Raw genomic sequence first — 21,413 nt, 5'->3', positions numbered from 1 at the left:
ACTGTGAATTCCCCAAGCGGCGCCCTCAGAGGTGCTCTGCGGCAGCCTTGCTGTCAGCATTAGATGGGTGAGAAGATACTGATCTGGCTAACGGTACCCCCCTGAACTCCAGTCCCCTTGTGCAGGGGAATACTCTAATTCCTGTCTGATGCTGCCTATTGCCAGCTTTCTGAGCAAAGACCGTATATGCCTTTGTGCTTTGCCATGTTACAGAGAGCTGACCTGACTGCTGTCATTTTGACAAACTAGAAAATACACTCCCAGATTGGTAAAAAGATAAGTTTTATGAAGAGAAGTAATGATCTGACTCCTCTCTATTCAAGTGCTGGCAAGCTGCTTTAGGGTTTTAAGGACCTTTTCCTTTATCTAAAAGGGTCCTCCCCAGTGCTGCTGCTGCTAAATTTGTATACACTGTTCTTTCCACCAAATTAGTGAGATTTGCAGGTTGGCTGAAATGAATACTAATACGCCATTGGTATTTAATTCAAAATGCTCCGAGCTTTCTCCTCTGCCTCTCTGCTTGGTTTGTTGTGTACGTGTCTGTGGGTTTCTGAAAGAAGAGACATCAGAATATTTCTCTAGAAGGGATAAATCTCCTCAAAGGTCTGTAGTTGAAGACAAGAGACTCATGAGAACCCAAAATACACTAACTCAAGGTAATAACAATCATTTGGTTAAAACAGTCTTCTGGAATTGAGAAAATTTGCAGGCATAATACTGTTTCATAAAGCCTTTGGAATATACTGCATCATGACATAGTTGCGTGGCTATCCATGAGCTGTGGTCACCTTGTTAAATTTATCTTATGTACAATGTGCTCATACAGAAGCCTAAACAGGAGAGAAGTGCAATGCTGATAAAACATGAATTTGTCAACAGAGCAGTAAAGTTTGCTACAGTTAAAATAAAAGGATTAGCGAAGTTTTCAATATTTAAGAAATACTTGTGATTTTTAATACCAACACTGCAGTAAAACCGTTAAGTCCTCTTTTTAATGTATGCATTTTTAAAGTAAAAACCACATAACAATTCCAAACACGCAGACAAAGTCTTTTTTTTAATATGGATGTTCTCAATTTGTGTTAGGCAATTGACATTTTAAATACGGGTTGGAAGAGGATATACATCAGGGTATGCAGATAGAAATGTTAAAATACATATTTTATTTTGACAAGTAAAAGCTCTGTCAGAAGGTTTTTGATTCACAAAGCTGGAATACATTCATAGTTTTGAAATACGATCCTCTATCATATTCACTTCTTAGACAGGTTAATGTCTTAAATACAAACAAATGCACATCAGACAGAATTCTAGCCTGACTTGCTGGAGGGGCTGTAAGAATAATAAGAAAAAAAAACTATTATTAAGTAGATTTAGCATGAAAGGGAGCGATTTTTTTTCCCCATTTTTTACCTATTTGTCTGAAAAATGAACTCTGCCATTATTGTATCTAATACATGAGGTATCTAATAATAAAAACATTCAAATTAACACCTTTTTAATTCAAAGGTGCTGCCCAAATATTTCCTATTGTCCAAATAGAACTAAACCATGATATTCCAAACAAATATATTTCAGTGCAACCCAAATAAATTCATCTGACAAAGAAAATAATTATGATTTATACTAAAATATTTCCATTGGAGAAACTAGATTGCAGCTGATCCTCAATAAGAGGCTTTTTAAAGAGAAATATTAAACCACTGCTTCTTCTGGAAATGCCACCTCTTTCCAGTGCTATCAGTATTTCAAATCCTTTCAAAATACTGCAATTGCAGATTATTTGGGTTTTTTGCTCCTTATTTTTAGCCATCGTACAAATCATCCAGAGAGATCCAATGTGTAACTAAGACTAATTATGTATAAAACACATAGAAACAGGAAATATATAGAATACAAGAAAGCAAACTTCCAGCTCTTCAAGGAGTTACTCAGTTGGACCCCTTGGGAAACTGTCCTCAGGGACAAGGGAGAAGAACAGAGCTGGCAGATCTTTAAGGACTCTCCATAGAGCACAAGAGCTCTCAATCCCCAGGTGTAAGAAATCAGGAAATTAAGGCAAGAGACCAGCACAGCTGAGTCAAGACCTGCTGGTCAAAAAGGGCAAGAAGGAAGTGTACAGGCAGTGGAAGCAGGAACAGGTATCCTGGGAACAGTATAAGGATGGTGCTTGGTTGTCCAGGGATGGGGTCAGGAAGGCTGAGGGGCAGCTGAACGTGGCAAGGGGCACAAAGAATAACAAGAAGGGCTTCTACAGGTGCGCTCTCAGCAAGTTTGCAGATGACACCATGCTGAGTGGTGCGGTTGACATGCCTGAGAGATGGGATGCCATCCACACAGTCTTGGACTAGCTTGAGAAGTGGGCCTATGTGAACCTCATGAACTGTGTTAACAGGCTGGGAGATGAATGGATTGAGAGTAGCCCTGCCAAGAAGAACTTGCAGGTACTAGTGGATGCAATGCTGGACCTGAGCTGGCAGCCCAGAAAGCCAACCATATCCTGGGCTGCATGAGAAGAAGTGTGGCCAGCAGGACAAGGGAGGTGATTCTGCCCCTCTACTCTGCGCTGGTGAGACCCCACCTGGAGTACTGCGTCCAGCTCTGGAGTCCTCAGCACAGGAAAGACATGGAACTGTTGGACCAGGTCCAGAGAAGGGCCACAAAAATGATCAGGGGGATGGAACACCTCTCCTGTGAGGACAGGCCGAGAGAGTTGGGGTTGATCAGCCTGGAGAAGACTGCAGGGGGGCCTTATTGCGGCCTTCCAGTACTTAAAGGGGGGCTACAAGAAAGACGAGAACAAACTTCTTAGCAGGGCCTGTTGTGATAGGAAAGGGCTAATGGCTTTAAATTAAAAGAGGGTAGATTTAGCCTATATATAAGGAAGAAGTTTTTTACAATGAGGGTGGTGAAACACTGGAACAGGTTTCCCAGTTGCGCCCTCCCTGGAAACATTCAAGGTCAGTTTGGACGGGGCTCTGAGCAACCTGATCTAGCTGAAGATGTCCCTGCTCATTGCAGGGGGGTTGGACTAGATGACTTCTAAAGTTTCCTCCCAACCCAAAACATTCTATGATTCTATAAACCAAGAATGTATTAGAAGACTGGCTTTTTTTTCTTCTTCCTCCTCTGTAAGTAATCACCTTTCCTTTCAAACGACTGAATATCTGCCACCCCCAAATGCGGTGTGTAGTTCCTTATTACACCCCAGGACAATTCCTTTATTTTGAATACCAATGGGGTGAGCTTTGTACCATCAGCACTAGCTAGCAGGTCTTCAGGGCCTTTGGATTTAATTTGTTGCATTCATTCTCAGCACCTTTGGATTTAATTTGCTGTATTCACTACGGGTAAAAAAAATAAATCACATAATAGACAGTTAAGAGTTTCTTGTAAAATTCTGCTGATATGTTTTTAACAGAGTCCCAAAGCTACAAATTTGAGTAAAAACATTCTGAAACCAGAGGCCAAACCGCAAAGATCCTGGGACTCTGATGTCTGAACAAGATGCAGCAGTACAGTATTTTGTGATGACAGCATGTAATAAGAAAAATGGATATAACAGAGCAGAAGCCTATCCAAGGAATTTGTATTCCCAAAGCACAGACAAAGTCACTAGATACCATTTTTCTGTGTAATTGTCAACATTGTCCTGATAAACACCAACATTCTCACTTGCCCACGACGGAGAATTTTTGAACCAAACAAATATAAATAAATAATAGTCACGGAATCTACCCATGTAAAATTTCCAACAGTTTTCTGCAGGAGGTTTAGAAATGTGATTATCTGTTAAAAACCTGTGTCGCTTCCAAGCCTGAACTTGAACTGTCTTGAGGCAAGACATGTTTCACTGCAGTATAAGCAACCATACACCCAAACCACCAGCAGATAAACTAGTGAAAGCTATCCCTTCTTCTGTTCTGTGTCCTTGTGTAGTCAGCCATGGACTTAAATAAAAGTATCAAGATTCTCCAAAAACAGTCAAAGCAATGAAGGGACTTTCCCACCTCAAATTTAGAAGACAAAGGTGAGCTTTGCCACACCAATCCTTCTTTTTTTCAGTCAAAATTAAAGCTGTTTTTTTTAAGAGCCAATATCTTTTTAAGTCACAAACTGAATAAAAAGATAACGCGTAGCCTCAGTAACAATCTTTTTTATCCCTCTGCAATCAGAGTCAATGACCTGTTTTTTACTGCAAAATTATATAAAGACTGAAGCTTCAGATAAACTCATATAAAGAATCCATCAAGCTAATAAAAATATCAGCAGGTGTAAGAATGAAACCAGAAAAAGCATGATCTGGTACACAGAGAGGTTTTACCTCCACCGTAAGGGAGAGGGAAGGTGTGTGGGCTCAGGCTTGCCAGACCTCTTGTCGCCGTGCCAGAGCTGCTGGGGCTGGTTGTCAGAGGTGCTGCTTTAGGGAGGGCTCTTATCCACAGAGCTGTTGCTTGACTGGAAACGTCAGATGTCACATTGATACCTTGGCCATGTAGAAGTCAAAAACAGGCAGGCAAAGAAGCAGGAGGATGTGAACTGTAGTGTGAACATACAGAGGCTTCAATTCTGGGAGGCAGGATGGTGAGAGTAGGTTATTTCTGCAGCCACTGAAGGAAAGAAGATTCCCATGTGCTTTTAGGACGGTTGTTGGATGTAGAGCCCTATTAAGACCCTGGAGCTAGATCCTGTGCCTGTGCATACACAGACATGCCTCAGTGTTATTTCTTGGGCAATTCCCATACCAAATATAGTGTAAACTGAAAATTTTCCAGAGATATGTATATGACAAATGAGTAATATTTTTGCCGTGCAGCTTCACAGGAGTCAAGATGTCCCACACCTGTATAGTAAAACTCCTCCCAGTGCTGCAGCACATGTGGCCATTGGCATGATCCAATTGCACAGCCAGGAAGCCCTGGCATTACATTTCTCTGTACATGGTCAGTTAAGCTCTCAGGTCATAAGAAACACCGGTCTTTTTGAGTTAGTATTTTTCCTATCTTGTTATCTATCACTCCATATAGTCGTCATCTCTATCTCTTAGAGTCTGCTTCCCCACTTTCTTGGTTCAGTAAAACTAGTTTAGGTTGTTAGCCTGATCCTCATCCAACAGCTATCCTTCTGGGACTGAAACAGCTCCCTGCCTTCTCCCTTTGGGACTGAGCCTATAAAGCAGCCACTGACATTGCAGAACCGGGCAGCCCTCTACAACAGCTCATGGAATGAACAGAGGTCTAAAAAGAAGTTTTTTTATATTTTCTTGTATCTCAGAGAGGCCCCAAATATCACCAGAAACAGACCCATTCGGATAGGTCACTGCTTCTTTAGGAGTCTTTCTGGAATGGATAAAACCATTATCACATAATAAAAGAGCTAAATAACAATAGCTTTATCTTATTCTTGGCTAGAGACTTCTTTCAAGTATGTGCTCTTATATTACTATTCCAAAAGAAGGAACAAAACAAAGCAGCCTACATAAATTTTCTACTAGAAACACTGCAATTAAAAATATGACCAGGAATAACCCTGCATTTGAAAAATGACTGTGAAGTTGCCTTATTAAAATCAAATGTCTTAGCCACAACCACAAAGTAAGAGTCTAGATTTTCACCATAAAATTTCTATTCCATTAAAAAAATATTTTCCATATTAAAAACAATTGATTTGCCGCAATCAAATTTCAGGAAGTCTCTTATTAAAAGAAAATGCAAGAATCAATTAAATGCTAAGAAAAATGATGGGGAAAAAAAAGAAAACAAGATGAAATGCTAGCAGACACACACTCCAGAGTTTAGACTTTTCTCGTTGATAATTAATATGCTCACATTACTTAATTGAAACATCATGCATCCTACCACATGTTGTTCCTTAACCACTCAACACATATGGACTATGCTTGCAGGACAGAAACATTCTTGGGAATCATGGATTTCATAGTGAGATGAAAATGACAGATGCATTTTTAAGTGAGCAAGGATACATAGGATTGGGGAATTAGCTCAATCACTTCAATTAAAAGCATGGCCATATGATGTGTTTACATTGCACAGGAGTATCATGAAACATATTTAGACAAATGTTTGTGTTCTCACTTTTTATACTTTGTCAGATTGCATATAAACTCTAATTCTAATAAAATACATCATAAAACCTTGCAACCACTATGACAAACAGCCTTGTGAGTGGCTGAGTAATTCCATTATTCTCTCTCAAATTTAACTTCCCTATTAATGGTGGTGCAACCCGATAAGCTAAGGGAGCTAAGTAGGTCAAACATTTTTGTTCCTTATTCTAAATAGAGTGACAATCAGAAAAAATAAAAAACAAGTCCCAGGATTGCATTCCAGTAATTACTATTTCTGAAGAACAAAAGGACTGCATTTTTTGTTTTATTTCATAACACTTTCTACTAATTACAGTATGTTTTCATCATTCATATATCAGAAATACGGGCCCTTGTCTTGGTGCACAGCTACCTCAAGACACACACGCTTCCAATATATACCCAGTAGTATGACTTGAACCTGCATGATGATCATGAAGATTAATAGGCATCTCATCTGCTACTTCCCACATGCCTTGAGCATGTAACTACCATTCATAATGGTGGGATATGTGCACGAGCTTCCAAGTGGGAAAACATGTTTCTGCATTTGATATTCCACACAATACTGCCTATTTGCTAAATGTTGTTGGTTAACGATAAAGCATTTTTCAGAAAGCTCGATTACATTCACCATGTGAAGACAAGTTAAATTAAATAAATGCAAGTCAATGATCATATTTTAACTTGGGGAGGAAAAGACTTCTTGTTTGATACTAAATTTAGTATTGAAAAATCAGTGGTCTATTTTCTTCCTCTTTCCTTTAGGAAATTTTTTGGTTGTCTAGACATGCTAAGGATTTCTCTGCCCTGTTTCACCAAATACCACCTTCTGTAACCATGAATGAACCTTTACCACAAAAAAATCCCCTCTGAAACTATTTTTAACAACCTTTCCATTGATAACACCAGCTGGCAAACTCTGTACTGACCTGAAATAGTTCACTGAAGTAGATGTGAAGGTCAGAGAGAAGGCACAAGGAATGAAATTGGAATGTAGCAAAAAGGAGAACGCTTTGTGTCTACATAGAGGCAACCAACCAGAAGATGTAATCCTGTTGTCCTGCAGTCGTATGATTCTGAGAGCATCACTTTTGTCAAGTAAGAGAAGGAAGGCCCTAGATTTGTTTGCAGCTTACACTATTGTACAGGGAGACAGGAACAGTTAAACACACTTGGCAAATTTTGACGGATCTGATTTTGTCCTGAGGGTTTCTAATTTTGGCTAGTAATTTTATAATAAACTATAGAGAGCCTTTTATCTGAGCTTTGTGTTCAGTGAAGTCACATCAAAGGAAAGAACAGATCATTTACATCCATTTGGAAGGTACTCACTATACGCCTGGGCAAAAGATACTACAGCACTGCTGAACACCTTCTCCTCAACCCCTTGTCATTAAGAGGAAAACTTGTATACATATAAACTCAACCTTCAGGAAATGTACAGGAAGCCCATGCTCCCCTTGTTTGTCGCTAATTACTCAAAGTCTGCAGCCTCTAGAAGCCATCACACCAATCACCATGGTTTGTCCTCCCAAGCATTTGCCCAGCCACTTCAGCTCTAGATTACGGCAAGGTCTTTATATTAAAGCAATGAGATGCAACTGTGAGACTGATACCTTAGATAAGCTGACTGATCAGCTTTGTACTGCATCTGGACTCACACTAAGGTCACTAACCTCACAAGGTCCTTCTTGACTGTGCAGGCAACTCCATGGGAGAGAAGGATGAAAGCTTTGGGAGAAATCTCTCTTAGGAAGAAGTTTAACAAGAAAGGAGCAGACTTGATGCGATGCCATTTTCCATGTTCTAATGAAGTTCTTTGTTCAGTGCTAGGAAAAAAATGACTGCTTCTCACAGGGGAATATTTCTCTGACTAAATTACCACTGATTTTAGAGCCTCCACTGAAGTGGTGGAACAACGGGGCTATTATAACCTCTGAGATCTTAAAATTCTAAGTACTCCTCCTGGCATAGAAGAATCAACTCCACATCTAGATGTAACTTAAATGTCTCATCAAACTAAAAGTAAAACTCAACTGGTTCACAGAAAAAGTTTAACTTCAGTTAAAGACAAGAAGTTTCTAATACTCTTATTTGTGAAGGTTACATTCAGTTTCAAAGGTAGTGTTCTAAGAAGCAGATAGTGGAAGCGATAGCTCTGAGAGGGATTAATTGTGTCTACTGACCGGAAGGAACAATTAACTTCGAATCTGTTTGATCAACTGAAATATTGATGCTAAAAGAAAAGAAACTTAGAAATGTTACTGTTCGCAGGATCTGCATGCATTTTTGTTGTTATAGTTTTCTGATGTACTGAAAAGAATGTGGAGAAGTTCCAACATAATTACTATTTTTCAATCCAGTTCCAGAATAAAATACAAACAATATAATGTTCAGCACTTGAGGACTGAGCTCAAATAGACCATTCTGGGAACAAGCCACAGTAACAAAGCAAAGATGATGTCTGAAATGATTTTTTATAGGTGCAAAGGTAACTACAGCACATTCTCTCTTCAGAGCCACACAGAGGATGCAGGCATTTGAGGTCACAAATGGTGTTTTCTAGTAATAAGAGTGAAGGGAAACCAAATACTCCTTGTCCATCTTTCATACCGCTCATTGTCATCACTGCTGAATCACTGAAACCAACTACAATGTTGAGACATAATTCTGGGGAATGTGAACATAGATATAGCTTCTGACCCAAAAAACAACTTCATAAAAAAACCCCAAACCAAACAAACAGCAAGGACCTTACTGCAAGCCATATCGTTCTCTACCTGGAATCTGTTCTACACCTACAGTCACAAGTTTAGGAATCTATCTACCTGTTCAGGTTCCTTTGTGGTTTCCATCCCCAAAAGCTGTGGTTTCCCCCCCCAAGCTTTATTAAAAAAGCCTGGTCTTTGTCAGCCTATGTCTGATAGATTAGATGCGTTTAAAATTTCAAATTATATTTCGTATCTCTTCAAGTTATACTTCTCTATAGCCTTAGATACAAACACAGAGTATACAGAATCAGAACATATGAATATTTCCCAATATACTCATCTTGTTAAGAAAAGAAATCTGAAAAGATTAAGGGCCACTGAACATTTTAAAATTATTTCATCTGCATCTAAAAATATATTAACTTACGTAGGTCTAAAGGATACTTACATCTCCAATTAGAGAAAAATCATTTGAAAGAAAGATTTTTTTTCCCTATTTCCATTTTTAGAAAGAGGGAGAAGAGTTTTCTCTCTTACGTGAAGTCTGACCCTTCATTTTTATTCATACTGAAGACAAAGTTTGATAAGCCAGGATTTTAGAATTTTGCTCGGGAAGGAAATTTTGATACAATGTATTTTAACACATTATTGAAATGAAATTTTTAGCAACAGGAGAAGTTATATTTGAAATATGAATGTAATACAAGTAAAAATGAAATGATGACATAAATGTGAAATAAAAATACTGACTCACTGTTAAAATGCATTTTCTAACTGAAAACAGTTCCATCAAAACTGATTTATTCTCTTTCCTATACAACTGTATTGTCTTTCTGCTTTCCTGGATAATATTTTTACATTCCACATCTTCCAATCGCTAAAGGCATTATTGGTGTAAAGAATATAGTGGACCATTACCACTATTCACTTTTTTTTTAAAAAAAAACCACACATAATTCCATAAGCTGTTTCCACACATAACATGTGTGTTATACTTAATAGTCTTTCATGAGCTATAGCAAGATCTTTTACAAGGGTTGAAGACTTTCAGGGACAGAGAAAATGTCATACATCTGTAAGTAAAATCACTCAATGTTTACATAATAAAAACGAGGTAGGGTCAATTTCTGGTATAGGAATACATATCAGTATGTTAATAGCAATCTAAAGAATAAAAAATAAAATTTCAATACTTATCTATGTAATTAAAAAAAAAGTAAATAAGTATTATGCTAAAGCTGATTAAGATAGAATAAACCAAAATAAATCTTGGTAACTATTACTATTACTCTCACTTCTCCGCAATTCTCTCTTTGAATACTAAAATATAAATTAGAGATGTTCTGAGAATTAAGAATAAACTATAAACAGAAATGTTTGTTAAATATTTCAAAAAGTTTCAGAAAATGGTATGACATTTCCCCTACGTGCCAAGTAAAAACAAGTATGACTACATATACCCAGCAAGTAAGGCATGTAGTCTTTAAAAGCCAACAACTATAATAATAAAATGAGCTCTTCTAAAATAGCAACAACTTAAACTGTGAGCGTTTTTGGCACTGAGCACGTGAGAAAAAAATGAAGGTCCAGCCACACCAGCAGTGCTAAGTTTTCACAATTTGGAAATGTAGTCATCAGTTCTGCTGAAAAACAGCCACCAAATCAGGCTGTGTAGAACGGCGCCTTTGTTGCGCTTGGTATGCACTGACAAAAGCCTAATTCTTCGCATTGTTAGAAGGACTAACTGCTTCAGAACAAACCACCACTATTCAAACTTGTCGGAACAAGGTTGGAGAAAACTAGATAAGAGCACTTGAGTGATCTGTACATAGACACAATTGAACTGGAAGTGAAGTTACATACACGAATGATCTATTGTGTGGTGCAGCTTTAATGGTCTGAAACAATTCCTTGATCTTGTTTACAGCAATGATATTCCGTTTACTAAAGGTCTCATTTGATGGATGTTTCGGGGCATACAGCTTGCACGCTAGTGGTTTTTAACAAATAGTATGCTGGCAACATGTGATGACAGGTACTTCACATACGGTATGGAAATAATAACTTCTGAAATATACAAGCTTTTTTGAATGTAGCTTAATTTTAAATGCAGCAATTTATGATTTTTAAATAACTATGCCACACAATAATCCCTGTACAACACATGATATTTAGGAACGGCTACAGATGGAGCTTTCCCGTACAAAAAATAGATCATTATGAACTGCACCTGTTTCTACCAGCCGGGAGATCTTGCACTGTAATTCTTATGTTGCACTAATAATTATCAGATTAGTATTTAACTGTTCTTACCCAACAGTTGGTATAAACTGGGGCACATACATCCCTTGAGATTTGAGCCAGCAACAAGCTAAGCACATGTGTTACTGCATGCATACTTGTAGTCTCACTGGGATGTCAAACAAACTTGGAACATAAAAAAGAAAGGTATGTTCATATAATGAGGAGGCACCTTTGTACCTCGGGAGCTCTGGCTGGAAGAGGCTTTCAGGGAGAGCGAGTTTTCTCAAAGAGTAAGCTAAGTGTGGAGATTTGTATTCAAGTGACACAGAAAGAAGGGAAATGGGGGAAGTGTATTCATGTTGATGCCGTGAATCCAGATTAGAAATTAAGATTTAGAAATAAAGCATAATGACATGGCACACAATCAGCCAAAAGTACCATCCTACATAAGCGTAAGTGAAAATGAACATACAAGATCAGATGAACAGAAGTGGTCTTTTGGGGGCCAACTTTCCAGTAAGAGGGCTCCAAAATGCACAATCAGAAGTACTAATACTAAATAAATACGCTCCTTCTGGTATTCTCCAGTGTACTCACTTCAGTAAAAATAATGGGTGTCTAATACCATACAATATTTTCTGATATAAAATCATAACCAGTCCTTACTTTTCAGCAAGTACTAGCCTAACTAGTTTTATATTACATATAGATATCTAACTCTGGTTCATATGTATCTGAATAATACATATAATAATTTCTACTGTCTAGGTACTAAGACATACAATTAGATCAAATAATAGCTTTCAAAATACTTCAGTGCATCAGCACTTCCATACCAATAAGAACTTCATGCTTATTTTCATGCTTGGAAAAAGACTAGAAATGTCACTTGACTATCTGAAATGTTATATCAGTAAACTTCTGTAAATAAAAGCATAATACTGTATTATGGCTGAATAGGCAAAGGGTCCTGCACACAGGAGGGTGAAATAATCAAATCAGCTATAAAGTACATTCTATCTTTGATGTTTTTACCCCAGCCTTAGAAGATAACGTCAGATGCTTTCAGAAAGGTTTGTCGGGTTTCTTCTTAAGTTCTTGAGGAATTCTCATTTTAGCTATGAAAGGGTAATTTCCCTACTTTTCTTACATGGTAGATTGATGACATAAATGCTGGGACAACAGCCTGATTAGGCGAATACATGTTTTTCTCATTACAGCTATTTTCACAGCATTGTAGATGAATTATTGTATTTTTAAGGATAAATAATACTTTTCACGTGTAGAATTCTACATTCATAGGTGAGGTGTGTTTTACAGAGATCCAGTTGCAATAATACAGGAATATGTATCCTAACTTTTAAGGTGATTATCAATCTAAATTTAATACTAATGTGATTAAAAAAATTTTTTTAAACTCTCATCTTATGTTTCATGCCAATTTACTTTTGTGATTCTAATTTGATTTCATTGTGGGAACATAGTAACTGACAGCTTATTCACGAATTAGGTCCTGCATACTGTTTGTGACAGCTGTACACTTGAATCACCCCCTGTGTGAACAAAACACAAATTTCCTAGACGTGCATCAAACTGCGTTCAACCTAAATGTGAGTGAGATGACTGCTAAAACTATAGCCCCCAAGCCTTCAGCAAACGTAAAGCCTGTCATGTGAAATTCAATGTGTGCTGTTCTATTGAACTACTGTACTTGATTCAAAACTAAATTTAGGTATTGGAGAATAAAATTACAATCACAAATCCCTAAGGGGAAAAAAGAGAACACAAGAATAAAAAAATTTTCTTTTTCTTAATGTAGTGGTAGCGAAGATCCTTTCCATATAAAGATAATGTATTGCCCCCCCCCCTTTTTTTTTTTTCATAAAAGTCTATAGCCAAATTTGTTCCTGATATTATTCAACTGATCTTGCTCTTGCTGCTCTGATAGTCTTAACTGGAATTGCTAGCATTTACTGCCTTTGAAAAAAAATGGTGTCTTGGTTCGCACATGAAATGAATAGGCTTAGACAGGGAAGGAAAAAAAAAAAAACCAAACAAAACTACCTGATTTTAGTCATAGTGGACAAAAACCTCAGGGATCAAAAAGACTACTGTAAGGCAGATTGGAAAAGTGTTCATGAACAAGAAACCCAAGTCAGCTCGCTGAAGAAAGCTTGAAGGTTTCCAGAACTTCACTCAAACCTGAGATACAGTACGCAAACTTAAATAAAGTATAAACTTCCATTGTTTTACGGCTATATTGAAGTGCACAAAAGCTTTGTAAAAGTTTACTGAGACTGAAAAAATATCAATGTTTTCATATCAAAGCTTCCTTATTCCTTCCAACAAAGGGAAAGAAGTTATGTGCTTTAATACCACCCCCAGCAAGCAGAGAGACATTTTCTTTAAATCAGCCATTGCTGTTAGGTGCTGGACAGAACTATGTGCTACTTAGTTTTCCAATATTATCAGCTTTCACAACTCTGATTCATTTACTCTACAGTAAATATACACTATAATATAAGATCTGGATGCACTGCAAACCCCTCAGAGATTGTGGGGAAAAAGCAATTAAAAACCCTACAAAATTTTAAGTATATCTCCAGTTTGTTTGGCATTTATGTGCTTTTAAATTTTTTAAGATGTAGACCTATACTTATCATTTACACTACGCCCATACTTACCAAATGTATTAAGAATACTGCAGAACTATTTTCAGCCCAGCAAGTTTAAGAGACACGGGGATACCCGGCAGCATAGCAAAGGGATCAGGAATAACAATATGAGAAGCGGGGAAAGTGAAGGGAAACAGTAGATAAGAGCAGAAAGAGTTTAGTGATGTGGGATGTAAATCTATTGGATTTACAGGGTCCATAAAACCGGACTCCGCTGTTCCTAGAACTTGCTCGAGTAAGCCACATTCTGGATGGCACAGCTTCAAATAAGGCAACACGCAGAAATCCTATAAAATGCACTGAACTACACTAGATCTATGCTAGCTGTAACTGTTCCAAAGCTCAAGAATTATTATCTCTAGAACTAAAAAGCAGTACTGCTACGATTGGGTCATGTTTGAGTCCAATCCATTTCAAATCTTAGCGTTTGGCCTTTGTTTCCAGAGTGGGTGAGCTGAAATCCAAGACGGAGAGAGCCTCTCACACTGGGAAAGTCTGCATTCAGAGCTGACCTTCTAGGGCCTTGGGCTTACGTAGTTTGTGAGCTGGTGTGGAGAGGACATAATATTATTTAAGACAAGGATCACAGAATGGTACTACTGTTCTTTCCCTACCACCACTGAAAGGCTAATTGTTTAAGACAGTGATAAAAAAAATTCCTGCTTGAATGTAAAACCATCGAGTTTTATAGCAATTCATGTGGGAGCCGAGAGGATTAAAGCCTGGGAACTGCCACACTGAAATACAGACCTGAACCAATTCGGGTAAAAGAGCAACCTCTTTATCTAGCAACTCCACCACGCTCTGTCAGTGCACTGGGAATGTTTCCCCTTCACACTTCTGCAGGATGCTGTATCCCCTTCAGGCCCAAGGAACATTACTAGTAAATTACTCTGATTCAAAGTTTTCAGGCTGCCAAATCACGTTGGCTCTCCAAGCATACAAACAGAAACTCCTGTCTCAGTCTTCTGCTTAAAAATACACCAATGCTACGGTTTACATAAGGCTGGGATTAAGAGGGTTGGATAAAACACCACCACATCCATCAGAAACTGAAATTAAGCCTCTTTGAACATCTTAAGCAGAAAGGAAGTGGGTCACTCAATTATCTATGCTTAAAATTAGGCATTTAACTTATTTTAGCTAATATCAAATTCTTTAAGTCATTCATGGGAATTCACTGATCATTCAAGTTAAATATCTGAAGTAACGAGAACTAGGCCATTTAGAGACAAACGTTATCAAACACACACCAGTTAATAAATAGGTTTTGATTTAACAATCAAAGATTCTGAGGCTAAATTCAGATTACCTGTGTTCTGAAGAGAAAGGAGTAAAACATAATATGCTTTTGTTTTGCTCAGGCCTGTGCAGGTAACAGTGAGAAGAGAACAGGCTCTGTGAGGAGACCTGGGCTGCGCAGCCCCATCACATTCTCGTTACCACGTGCTAAGGTGTAACAGAGAAATAGGAATGAAAAGTATCAGGTATAAAAAGGCACTCAACTTCAGTGTTAATGCTACAAAGGTGTTGTTAATAAAGGCCTAATTATGACCTTACCATATGTTTCCTAAAGTTCAGAGTAGATTAGAAAGACCAGAGCCAGGCTAATAGATACAAGTTTCAATGAAGTAAAGTATCAATTAAAACAAGGCAATATTATTAGCATATGTATGTTATTAATTAACCACCTCGATAATTGATTTGGTCAAGCATTATTTATTCAGAAACAGCCTGCTCTCAAAAACATTCACAAAGCAAAATACTTAAATATCTCAAATTTGCAATTAACATGTATTTTTAGCTTTTTATTAAGAGAGTATTTTGGGAAATGTTTAACGAGCAGCCTGTCCTAACAATACAAGTGTTCTTGAATTCTGTTTTTTGTTTCATTCAACCGTAACAGAAGCCAGCTGCTGATGTTAGATGTGGATTGGCTTTGATCTTCACTAAAACACAGAAGTACCCTTTCTACATTTCTTTCTAGTCCCACACCTCATGGTCACAGTGACCAAAATCCAGAGACCCTCGTGTGTCTGACCTAAGTGCTTGGTGGGAAGGGGTACGGAGCATAGGAGAGGCAGCTCTCTGCAGACACAGAGCATTTCTCTAAAACCACACAGTTTTTTAGTATACCCTGTGAGGGTGGTGACAAGATGGTTCAACAGGACATTTGTATTAAGCATGTATTCCCCTTTGCTGCAGCAATCTCACTGATTGCTGCAGGATCGAGCAGATTTTCCTTCCATCACCTACTCTCCCCCACCACAGTCCCCAAGGTGACGTATTAGCTAACTTCTGGGGTATTTTTCTGAGGAAATGCAGCTGTAGCTAGAAATAGAGGCAGAACACTTTGGCTGATATAAAAATCTTTAAACTTGTGTGATGCTCGGCTCAAGCACTTACAGATTTGCCAGACAGCAGCCAGGAAGGCATTTCCACACCGTGCTGCCTGGCAGAAGCGCCTGGGCTGTGGGTGTCCCCTGCTAGCGCAGACCCTGCCTTGCATCTGAGGCTCACCTGGAAATTTCACTTAATGAGTTCCCTGCTACTGTGCTGTCCTGTGATACCAATAAAGCTTCTGAGGTCTCCTGCCTTCTTCCTGTGGCACGTTGTAATTGTGACCATAGATCTTTTATCATGGGTTTAAGCTTGTTACAGGGTATTAGAAGTGCTGTGCGGGCTCTGGGAGGAGGAGCAGCAGATGTCCCCCGAGCCTGCCTGGATTAACTGCTTGTTACACAATTGTCAGTCTGACAGCCCAGTTGGTCCTTCTCATGCTCAGGTTTCTAACCTGTAAATCAGGAACCTGCCCTAGTCACAAGAAGGAAAAGTTCTCAATTTTTTGTTGATTTTTTTTGTTGCTGTTTTTTTTTGTTTTGTCTTGGCAGTATCTTCTATAGACCCACTTTCATTTTTTTTTCCTCCTGCACAGCAGCTCTCTTCAGAGACAAGTCACAAACAAAATCAAGCTTAAAAAAAACCACCCCTCTAACAACGCATTCTATTTAAACAGATGGCTTAAAAACAATGGCTTAAAATGCCTTATTAACTAATGTAAAACAACCTTTTTAAAATGAAGAGCTACATTTCATAACATTATCCATATATCTTGCAGAAGCACAGAAACTGAAGATGGAATCCCATGACATAAATTATTCATTCTCTGCCAAGGCAGTTCCCTGTAATGTAAGTTTTAAATAGTTGAAAACTTGAAAGGGTTTTAAAGTTAGAAAAGTTTAGAAGTTAGGAAGGTTTTAAATACTTGTAAATGGATGACAGAAATCAAGCTTTCACTAGCTTCTCAGCAAGATAAACCATACGGATATTAAAGCACTATTCTAGTCTCCCTGTTTACGTTTCTGTCTTGGAGTGTTTTCTTTTGCTCTAAAATATAGTCTTTACTCAGAATAGCTAAGATCAATTTTTGCTGCTTTTCTCACAACAATATAAATGAAATATTTGTATGGGATAGATTTACGCTGCCTTCTAAAAGGAGAGGAGTAGTTTGGACATCGAACCTGAAGTACAGGAGATGGAAAAAATACAAACTAGATTGCACACTTTCCTATTTGTGATAAAAAGACACACATCATCGGTAGACCAGACATGCAGTTTCCTGTTTGTTTCATTTCAGAGAACAAAGAGGTTGATAAATTTATTTATATATATAATAACACAATGTTAGTCATCTTCTATCATTGAGTGTTTTCAAGTCCCATGACAATATAATGGCAAAAAAAATAAAGCTTGTACATTTTAACAGTCAGTCAGAAGAAATGATACTGATCTGACGTTTCCTTGCTACCTGCACTTGTATATATATCCATAACTTTTGCTCCACCTTTAAAACATGCATTTCTGCATTGCAAAGACCATTTGCTTAATAAAATTCAAATATCTGCCCAGTGAATAATAAAACTCTATGTTCACACATCCTGCAAGACAGCGGCCAAAGAAGTTCAATTTGGGTGTCATCATTACAAAAGATTAAATCATAGCTTTGCTAGTGGTCTGTGAAATTTTGTATATTAAGAATGTTTCTGAAAAATTTCTGAGTGTAGATTTTGAAACTGTGCTGTAAAGAATCCATTCCTCTGGTTAAGAACTAACAGTTCAAGAACAAAGCACAAATCACTTTTATTGGGCAAATATCACTTAGGGGTGTAACCTTAGGTAGACCAAATTAATCCTGATACATATATTACTGATAAACAATGTGCACTTTATGTACTATTCTTTCAGCAGAGGTCATGTCAGCTGCACAGCAGTGCAGGCTGCATAAGGATTTCCATTTTAGATGCTGAAAATTTCAGAAAATAATGTCCTTGAGGCCAATATTCATTTCAATTAGAGAAAAAAAATCCCAGAGTTTTCAGGGCAAGGGGAAAAAAAAAAAAGATTATTCCATTCCTTAAAAACTTTGAAGCTGCACAGCTTTTTAACACCTTATTGTCTAGTGGGTAAGAAATCCCAAGCAATGTGTAAGAGTCAGCTTCTACCTGATCTGTACCTCGGTGCCTAACTAAGGAGATGATTTTTGGAAGAGTCTGTTCCAAGGGCAGAGAAAAACTGTTGTACTCAGACTTCTTCATGACTACTATAGCCAAACAGCCTCTTCCTCACTTTGCATATAGGGAATACAAGCTTGATCTACCTGTTTAGCTTGATCTATACAAGCTAGAATCAAACCCCTGCCTCGATACCCTATAAAACCTGGGAAAAAAAGGATGATAGAAGAGCTGGCAGTGTTGCACATTTCTCCCATTAAATATTTCAGATTCTGGTGAGGTGAGGCTGCACGGCTACCCCTCTGCCTCACTGAGTGTTTGGTCAACACTGAGCAAAGTACAAGGTGCATCCTTCTCAAGCAGTACAGCAGGTGACCACCTACTGTCTTCCCATACCCTTCATTCTTCTGCTCTAACCAGAAATTGAAACTTTTCCTTCATTCAGTTTATGCAGGATGATACCCAGGGTCTATTTCATTATTTTTTCTCAGCTCTTTACTGTTCCATTTAGAATAGCAGCACAGAGACTGTATGTCTGGTATTAATTATACAGTATAATTTAATGCCCTTCCCATACTTGTTACGTGACTGTTATCATGAAAGAGAATTTTATGTTTGCAGTCCTGTGAAGACTGAAGAAAACTGTAGATTAGGTCAAACAGAAGGTTTGTTTTAGATAACTTCTGTCATTACTTCCCAGCATCAGTGAGCATGCTCAAATATCTCCAATAAACTCCCTTGAATTCTCACTAGGGTAAAGTGGAGTCTCAATGGAAATGCAACGGTTAAAACACATACAAGATGTTTGATGCCTGTTAGAAAAGACGGCAAGTCTCTTTCCTGGATTTTCCTTTGCAGGCTACTTATAAATTCAAATGTACTTTCCGTATTCACTTATTTAAAAACAGAGGCTCTAGCAAAATGAACAACGCATTAGGAAGAGGCACCGTGCTACATAATCATTTTTCAGCTGAGACTTCATTTACCATACTGAACTAGTTTTACACAGTAAGACAACCTTATGACCAAACAAGACAAAAGAAAATCCCTTGTGGGGATGTAGCACTAATCAAGGGAACTTCTTTTGCCAGGAAAGACAGTTTCATCATGGCAGTTAGGGGTTTTCTGACTAGAAAGAAAATTGTGTTGGACAAACAATTCTGCTAGAATTGCATATACCACATTGTTATGACAGGGACTTTAATTTATTTTGTACTATGCTGTAGTGTAGCTCTACATAACAAAAGAAAATATTATGGGATATACTTGTATTCGAGTACTGAAGGGAAATGACATCTTTACATGAAATGCTTTTCAAGTTAAATATATATTTTGATTCCACTTTGATAAATTAATGCTATAAATTATCCTTTTATTTGAAAAAGTCTTTCAGTCCTTTGTCTTAAAATGCTAGATTTAAATAGATCCAGACACAAAGACCCACAAAAATCTGAGTGATCCCAAGCTTTGTGACAGAATCCTCCTCCACAGCATTCCCATGGTAAAAGACAGACACATGTTGAGGGTTTATCATTTCAGACTGCTTCAACCTTTGCTGAAAATTTTAGCAAATATTCAGTTAAGTTACTAAAGCTTGGGGGGGTGGGGCAGGCATTTAACAAGCCCAATAGGGGAAACTTTCACTTTCTAATCTTAACAGAAACACTAGCTTGCGCCACAAAATAAAACCCATAAAAGAACATACATATTTTATTGTAGGTCCCGTATTGTTTCTGTAGCTATATCACAACAATGAACTCTGTATTTCTCTCATCACAGCATATTATCATGCTGGTCCTAGCTCTTGGAAAAAGGGAAATGCAGAACACACATGTGAAATAAAAGAAAACACATGTGTTTTAGATTAAGCCGATCTCAAGATGTTAAATCCCAGACCTGCTCCACAGAAGAACAAAATGCATATTAGCACCATATGATAATTATTCACTTTAGGACTAGACTGTAAATTGTAACATGGTGTTTTTCCTAGATAATGCATCCTAATTTGGTTCCATCTTACTTCTGAGAGATGCTGTTTCATCGACACTTATTCAGAGTTCCATTCACGGTACCAGTAAGAAGTGCAGCTATTTTTCTGGCAGCCTCCTGCTCCCTCGTTTTATCCAATGCCGAGTGAGATCATTGTTCTCATTTGTTGAGAGTCAAGCAGTGAGCTACTTACGTCTCTTCACCTTAAATATTTATTGGGCTACAGAAGAAGTTGATTCTGTAGACACCTTTGGTTTGGATGTTCGATTCTGATGTGGAAGGTTTAAATATTTGACTTTTCCTTTGAAAAATTGTTTTAAATTTACTTTGCCTATCTATTCTTCTTCTACTTTACTATAGCTGGAGAATGAAACATATGAGATTTTCATACCTTTTCTTACCATATGGATCTCCACCCACAGAAAAGAAAAATATTTACCCTTATTATTGAAATTCTTCTGATAGCTTTTTATGGTTTTGGTTCAGACTGCAAACTGGCTAGATCAGTACAATATTTCTTATATGCTCTTTGGACGAGCTCCCCCTCAGCCCAGCTTTGAGTGAATTGTAAGAACTGATCTTCCTAAAATAATTGTGAAACAACATATACATATGTATTTCTTAAGAAACCATGTTAAAGTAATTAATAGACATTCCTAATTAGAATGACGTAATTTGCAAGAAATATCATTAAGCAATTCTCTATTATAGTTAAGAAAGAAAAGGAAACAATAGGGCTACATAAGGTTTAATCTTTTTCCCTAACTAGGTCCAGTTGAGTATGGCTGGCAAGCAACCAGGAATTACCAGGTTTACAGCATTTTTTGATGTTCCATAATTTGTTTTTATTACACATCAAAATAAAACAGACCTTTCACAATCAATTAAAAATACAGGAAGATTAAGAGAAGCAGTTCACTCATTTTCTGGATCAAAGCTTGGACCTTAACTTGTGTCACCACATGTCAGGTAATTAACCCAAATACCTGGGTCTTCTGGGCTCCTCTGATCCCCCTCTCCTCCTTATTTCCAGCATAATTTTCACCAAAGTCAAGAGCTTCCCCTGACAAGTTCTGTTTTCAGGGGAATGTTAAAATACTTCTGACATAGAATGGTTTAGTTTGGAAAGGAGCTCTGAAGATCATCTGGTCAAACTCCCTGCTCAAAGCAAGGC

The 21,413-nt window shown here is 37.8% G+C and overlaps 1 long non-coding RNA gene across 1 annotated transcript in view; it reads right to left on the bottom strand.

Moving 5' to 3' along the window:
* The window catches only part of LOC141747403 (uncharacterized), a 152,923-nt gene that overhangs the window by 899 nt on the left and 130,611 nt on the right, over positions 1-21,413 (bottom strand). The window lies entirely within an intron of this gene.

Source organism: Larus michahellis, chromosome 8, assembly GCF_964199755.1.
Source record: "Larus michahellis chromosome 8, bLarMic1.1, whole genome shotgun sequence".
In the NCBI taxonomy this organism is placed as follows: Eukaryota; Metazoa; Chordata; class Aves; order Charadriiformes; family Laridae; genus Larus; species Larus michahellis.
This window is presented reverse-complemented; position numbering and strand designations above follow the sequence as displayed.